Source organism: Aotus nancymaae, unplaced genomic scaffold (assembly GCF_030222135.1).
Source record: "Aotus nancymaae isolate 86718 unplaced genomic scaffold, 86718_ANA_hifiasm-v0.15.2.pri h1tg000008l, whole genome shotgun sequence".
Taxonomy (NCBI): Eukaryota; Metazoa; Chordata; class Mammalia; order Primates; family Aotidae; genus Aotus; species Aotus nancymaae.
The window spans coordinates 35358085-35366174 of NW_026988419.1; positions in this window are offsets into that span (position 1 = coordinate 35358085).

The window sequence follows — 8090 nt, forward strand, 5'->3', positions numbered from 1 at the left end:
AGCTAGTGAGCCTGGAGTTCTGATGTCCAAGGTAACTGAAGAAAAAGCTGTCGCAGCTCTGAGAAAGAAAGAATCATGCCTTCTGAATTTGTTCTCTGCTGGCCCCCAGCTGATTGGATGGTGCCAAACAGCATTTCCAGCATCTTCCCCACCTAATCCACTCAGATTCATTCACTAATCTCCTCTGGAAACACCCTCATAGACACACCCAAAAATAATGTTTTACCAGGTCCCTAGATATTCCTTAATTCAATCAAGTTGATGTCTAAAATTAAGTCCATAAATTCACCCCTTGTCAACTTGGCACCCATACACATCTCCTTAAACTGTACTTAATTTCCAAGTAAAGACAAGAACAGGGTAATAGTTCCACCTAACATGATGCAACTAACACGATGCAACTATCCTACAGACAACCAAAAATCCACTAATCCCTTCCCCCAAATTCAGCTTTTAGGATTTCAACATTCAGGATTTTAATATTTTGGAATTATGATTTTCAAAAATTTAGACATTAGAGATTTTAGAGTTTAGAGATTTTGATCTTTCCAGATTTCAACATTTAGGATTATGGCATTCTGGATTGTGTCTCTCAGAATTATACTCAGCACTGCTGCACCTCTGTAAGCATTTCTTTCATTAATATTTATTTGAACCATATGGGTGAATTACGTTTCCTGCTGGAACCCAGACTGGCACCTTCCATTACAATTCCCATTACTACTAGTAATGGTATTTGTTTAAGTTGGTTATGATTGAGCTGTGGCACTTGCAAGCAAACATTACTTAACTAAGATATGCTGCCTTTTACAGGGGATTGAAAATTCCAAAAGATAACACTTTCAGGTAAACCTGGTAGATGTATCTTCTTTGAATCAAAAATTCCATTGAATGACAGAATTAAAACATTTAACAGGTACCAATCCATAAGAATAAAGGAATGGGAGAGAAGGCAACAGTGAACTAGAGAGAGAAGCAAAATTTAGAAAATACTAAGTGGACAGAGAAGTAATAACCAAATTAGCACAGAAAACTGCAATCTGGCAGAGAATACTAAGAGGCAACAGGCTGATTTCCCCTCGCCACACCTGCGAAAAAGTAAGGACTTAGAAGTAGCAGGGAAAGGTGGGGTCAGAGGTGGGAAGCTGGTGAGACTTTTGCCTTAAAGATGAAGATTAGTTGAAAGCCTGTATATAACGTTATTGAAATTCTGGATCTCCTCCTCCACTCCCCAGGAGATTTTGCACTGAAGAAATATAACCAGGATCAGCAGAGGATGAGCCTTAACATGTGGCTGAGCTCAGGGGGATTGTGTGGGAGTCTGAACATCTATTCAGCCTCCAGAATTCCAGCAGCCAGAAGGGAGTGGAGATTTCTCCTCTGGAAAAAGTGACCTACTCAGAGAGAACATGCCCAAATACTGACAACTGGAAAACTAATGAAGGGCTGGATGCATGCCTGTTCACCACAGAGAGAATCCTGCAGGTTGATGATCCTCACTGTTACACCCTGGAAAATGTCTTCTTAGCCCCCTGTTCTGATGAGTGAAAAGCCAGAGCAGAACCACTCTTGGGCCCAGACAGGAGTAGCCCCTTCCCTGGCCCTTCATTTTAGAGGCCGCCATATATCATTAGCACAAAATTTAATTTATTAAAGAACACGGTCACTCTGAACTTATCATAAAGCTAGTATAGTGATCTACTACCTTAAAAATGCCCTCTAAATATCTTGAATAAAAATAAATTTTTGACAATATACATAAAAAATAAAACGTTTACTTCTTTTACCTTCACTTTAACTTATATTTTCAATGAAAATGTTTATTGTCAACAAGTTATATAAAATTCTTCCTTATAACCTATTTGGTGCATTTGCTTAAAGGCAAGAAGAATAATTTATAGAATATATAAATTATTATATATATTCTATACATAAATTATTATATATATTCTATAAATTATTCTTCTTGCCTATATATTTTATAAATAGAATATGTAAATTATTTTATTACTCATCCACACATCTATAGATATGTAGAACACCCAGAAATGAGCTATAATAATTAAATTCAATTGTCTTTGATGCTCTGATGACTTCTAGTCCTATAAAAGCTGGCTTTACATAAATTTATAATTATTATTATCATCATCATCATCATTGTTTGGAATTATACTTGTCAAGATAGGAGGATTGTGGTATAGTCTTATATTTGTATCTTGTACTGGGCCCCACAAACAGTAGGGACAGGCCTGAACCATAATTCCTAGGATGTTTAAGGAAAATGAAAAATTTTAAAATGAATAAAAAATATAAAACAAACAAAGTAAAGAAATTTCCCAGGTAGAAAATAAATGCAGATATCAGAAGAAAACTCCCTCTAAGAAATCTACATGATTAATTAATAATCTCAGAAAGATAAGAGAAGCCATTGTATCCCATGTAGAAAACAGATCAGGATCACTTTTATTTATTTTTGGAATTCAGAGAATAAGAAATATTTCATGGAAATAGAAACAACCAAAATAAAAATTTAAAACTATGTACTGGTCAAAACTCAACAGTAAAAAATAATTCAATTAGAGCATGGACAAAAGACATGAAAAGACATTTCACCGAATAACTTATACAGATGGCAAACAAGCACGAAAAGATGTCCAACAGCATTAGATATTTAATTTGTATTAATACAAATTAAGTATCAAATGCAAATTAAAACCACAACAAAATACAAATCAAAACTACAATGAGATGTCACTACATACCTGTTGGAGTGAATTAAATTTTAAAAAGTGTGAAAAGTCAAATGCTGGTGAGTATATGGAAAAACTGTATCATTCATACAGTGCTGGTGGGAATACAAAATGATACATTACTCTGGAAAATAGTGTGATAGTTTCTTATAAAACTAAACATGCAACTACCATGCAATCCAACATTTGTATTCTTAGGCATTTATCCCAGAAATATGTAAAACTTATGTTCACACAAGAATCTGCGCAAGAATTTTCATAGCAGCTTTATTCATAGTAGCCCAAAACTATCAACAACCCAAACATTTTTCAACAGTTGAATGGTTAAACAAACTGTGAAACATTCATGCTATGTAATACTACTCAGCCATAAAAAGGAACAGACAAATGATATACAAAACAACTTGCATAAATCTCAAGGGAATTATATTGATATTCAATTAAAAACACATTAAAAATGTATCAACTTTATGACTTTGTAACATTCTTGAAATAAGAAAATCATAGAAATGGAAAACAGATTAGTTTCCAGGGGTTAGTTAGAACATTAGGGAAGGGAAGTGAGTGTAGTTAGAAAAGCCCAGTTAATGGATCCTAGTAGTGATGGAAATGTTCTGTATCTTGACTGTATCAATATCCTCATTGTGATATTATACTACAGTTTTGCAAAGTATTACCATTGAGAGAAATTGGATAAAGGGTACACAGGCTCTCTCTGTTTCATTCTTTACAATTGGATACAGATCTACAATTGTCTCTGAATAAAAAGCTTAATTTAGAAAATAATAAAGTAGTAATATTGGAAGATCAATTCAAGGGAACCTAGAAAATAGAATATAAAGAACAATACATTTAAATAGGATAAAATGGAATTTTTTTTAATTGGAAGGCCAATCCAAATGGTCTAACATTTAACTAACAAGAATTCCAAAAAGAAATTACAGTAAAAATAGAAAAAAATTATCAAAGAAAAAATATTTGAAACTGTCACTAAACTCCAGATGTGAAATGTGGGACTCCAGATGTGAAAGATAAAATGAAAGATGTGATAGTTAATTTTATGCATCAACTTAACTGGGCCATAGATACCCAGACATTTGACAAAACATGATGCTGGGTATGTCTGGGGGCATGTTTCTGGATGAGATTAACATTTGAGTCTATGGTCTGAGTGAAGAAGATGGTCCTCCCTAATGTGGGTGAGTCTCTTTTAATCAATTGAAAAATTGAATAGAACAAAATGGCTGAGTAAAAGGGAACTCCTCCTGCCTAACTACTTGAGTTGGGACATCAGTCTTTTCTGGCCTTTGGACTTAAACTGAAATAACTCTTCTTGGGCCCCTAGCCTCAAACTTTTGGGTTGGAATTTACACTGCTAGCTCACTTGCTTTTCAAGACTTTGGATTCAGACTGTAACTACACATTAGCTCTCCTGGGACTCCAGCTTGCTAACTGCAGGTCTTGGGACTTGTCAGCCTCCATAACTGCATGAGCCAATTTCTTAAAATAAATCATACTATACACATACACACAAGATTAAATATAAGGAATATCTTATATTCCATATACACATACATATAAGGAATCATCTTAGACATATATATATGTCTAAGAAAAGTGTTTGAAACTATACATACATATAAGGAATTGTCTTAAACATTTAAACATACGTCTAAGTATTTGAAACTACACATACATATACATATACACATGTGTGTATGTGTGTGTGTGTGTGTGTGTGTGTGTGTGTGTAATATCTCCTATGGGGATTATTTCTCTGGAGAACCTTGACTAATACAAAAGACCTTACTGAGCACTCTTAAAATAAATGAAGAAAAGTCTCATAGCATATCACCAGTATCAAGAACTATGAAAGGTCTGACATTTTATCCTACTTGAAAGCTAACAAGTCAGCCTGACACAGTTTCATAGATTCTGGCAGAAGACATGATACTCATGGGTCAGAGACAAATAACTTTAATATAACACAGCAAGCAATTTTATATTCACATGGTTCCCTTTGCCCCTAATCCCCCATGGGGACAACACAGAGTAACCCAGATGTGCACTGTACATGCTGTGGTTTTGTGTCACAACTGAGAAACTCTGAGCTTGAGAAACATAAATCTTTTATAGTGGGCTTCAGGCAAATCTGCCTAAAGTTTTGCACTGGGGGAGATATTATTATGCTAGACAACAAACAAGCCTGCCCCATTTTAAAAAGAAAGACATTCTATCTTTTAAGACTGCTTTCTATGCAAATATCTTTGAAAAGACAGGTCAGAACAAAAAGCTGTCAGTCCTTCAGCTCATAAGACATGCAGAAATGCTAAAGACTTAGGGATAATTGTTTCCCAACAACCAGAAATAAATAAAATAAGAAGAAAATTCTAAATGTTTACACAAGGAAAATGCAGACCTATTCACATTTTTAATTGCCAGTTCTAAAAACTAAAATACAATGAAGCAATGCTAAATGTCTAAGGGAAATTATTTTCCACCAAAAATCTTACACCCAGCCAAATCATCAATTGAGTGAGGTAGAATAAATACATTCTCAAATATGCACAGATTTTTTAGAAAATAAATTGCTAAGCACATTCTACAGAAAAATACCAGCAAGCTACACAGCAAATCAAATGAATATAGAAAGAAAAAATATAAGATATAGTATACAGGGGATTCAACATAGGTGATCAGCAGAGGGAAATTCTAAGGTGATGGTTAAAGAAATCTCAGGTTAACTGCTTAGCAGGTCATGAAAGCATGCATTATAGAATAGGAAGAAGTGATGACTTGGAAGGAAGAGATCAAGTGGAATAGGAGGGAGGGAGAACTCATAGATTTTATTTAAACTTACTATTTGAAAAATAGTACTGACAGAGGATGACAGATCTGCTCCAATTTGGGGTCTAATTAGTAACAGGTTGCTATGGTCAGAATGTTTATGCTCCCCCAAAATTAGTGCTAAAATCAATTACCAGTGGGATGATACTAGAAGGTAGGTGGGGCATTTGGGAGGTGATTGGATCATGAGAGCAGAAGTCTCATGAATGGAATTAGTGCTTTTATAAAAGAGGTTTCAGAGAGCTAAATAACCCTGTTTACCATGTAAAGACACGGCTAGAAGGTGCCATTTATAAACCAAAAGCGGATCCTCATCAGAAACTGAATCTGCTGGTTCTGAATCTCAAACTTCCCAGTCTCCAGAACTGAGAAGTACATTTCTGTTGTTTATGAGCTAGCCAGTTTATGATATGTTGTCATAATAGCCTGAAAGAAATCAGACATAGGTATATTTTTTAAACTAAGCATGTGAAAAATTGGAAAGAGTTAAGTCTAGGAAAAGAGTTACAAAAAAAGAGAATAACGCTACAGTATTTGACTAACAAAGACTAATATTAAATAGTTAAAATAATTCAAACAAATACTGACTATGGAATGACTGTGTTGTAACTAAATTGGGAAGATGGGCAGAAGAGAATGGGAAGTGATAGTTATATAAATGCTAAATACTAAATTCTCATCCACTAATAGAATATAACAAATTATGTCTACTATTAACAACAAGAAGTGACAATCCAAGCATTTTATTTTAAAATGTGGAAGTAGTATCACAAGAAATAGCTAAAAATGTTGAAAATGGTTTATTCATTGGTGAGTGGGACAAGGGTATTTATGAATGAGCTGTGGAATGGCTTGGGAGGAAGACAGAAATAGTAAGTAATTTTCTCATTGACTTCAAATTTGTTATATATCCTTAAATTCTATAGACCTTTTTAAAACGTGCTTATTTGACTCAGACAAAGTTAAACTGTGTTATAGAACTCCATGTTTATGTGGAAGTGTTTTAACCTCACCATTCTTTCAGTTATTAAAGTACCTCTGTTCCCACTTGTTTTGTATACTGGGCTTCTATTTGGATTATTTTTAAGGCATTTTTTTCTGTTAAAATATAAGTGAATGAAATAAAAACCTAAATAATATTATCTAACAAAGCAATAGTATAATTAAATAAAATAATAATATAAAATAACAAAGTACACTTGGAATATACCACATTAAAGCAACATAATAAACTGTTAAATATAGGATGTTATGTATCAGAAATGGGTTAGTATAGAGATCATCTGAAGGTGATGCGTGATTTTTCTTGTTCTTGTTGTAGGTCATCCTATGTTGGCAGTAGACAGAGCAAGCTCTATCTAATAGTGAAGTTATAATTCTTCTTTGGAAGGAAAATATTCCCTTCCGCCTTTATTCTTATAACATCCAAATCTTGCTGATACATTTACAAACTAAGATCTTTTAATTGCAAGTGTCATAAGCTCCATTTAAATTAGCTTAAGGGTTATTCCCAGCTTTCTTGTGATCAGTTAAAAATATTAGCTTAAGGGTAAATAAACCGAAACTTCCTGACTTGTGTAACTGAACAATTTAAGAATAAATTTTTATGCTGGTTAGGTCCAGGAGCTCAAATATCAGGTGTTAGCCAGAAGAGCTTACTCTCTTCATCCTTCAGCTTTGCTGCTCTATATCAGCTTTATTCCAAGGCAAGTCCTCTACTCACAGAATGGAACTCCAAACTGATAGCCAATAATCTCAGTTACCCCAAGAAAGATTCACTCTTTCAAAACAACTTCACAAAATTTCCAGATTAGTGCTGATTGAATCAGTTTGTTATGTGCCCTTCCATAAATCAAAGCCCTCTAGATCCTCATGGAACACTAAAAATGGGAAATAAAAAGAAAGAGCCATGCAAATTATTTGGCTGGACAGGTACCAATCCGGGAACTGGATGCTGAAAAAGGGTACAATTTAGCCTGCCCTCTATGTGAGTAAAGGTTGAACAGTTAGTGAGGGTGATTCCACTCCCTGCTGCCCCTGGATCCTCAAGCAAGGCCTCAGTAATGAAGGCTAAATCTTGCCTCTTGGCTAAGTTGCCTTAGATGATAGCTTGGAGGAGAACTGCTTTCCAAAGAAAGTAAGTGACCTGCCTAAGGAAGTTTCTATTAATTTGAGAGTTGTACTTTTGTTGTTGTTGTTTGTTTGTCTGTTTTTTTAAATGTGTGGGTGGATAGCATTATTATCTTTAAGCCTTTAAGTTCAACTTATAATTTCTTTAAATTTTTATAAATCTAATAATTGTTATATTGTTAAATTAAATAAGCAGGAGGCCATTGGCCCAAGGTCTTCTCCATATTCCAAGTTCCTATGTAACAAAACACAACCTAGCAAAGGATGTAAACAAACTGAAAACCTAACCAAGGAGTATAACAAACAGCAGAGTCCAACTGGTGAGGAACGGAGACTCAGTCAATCATAGGCAGTCAGCTGATC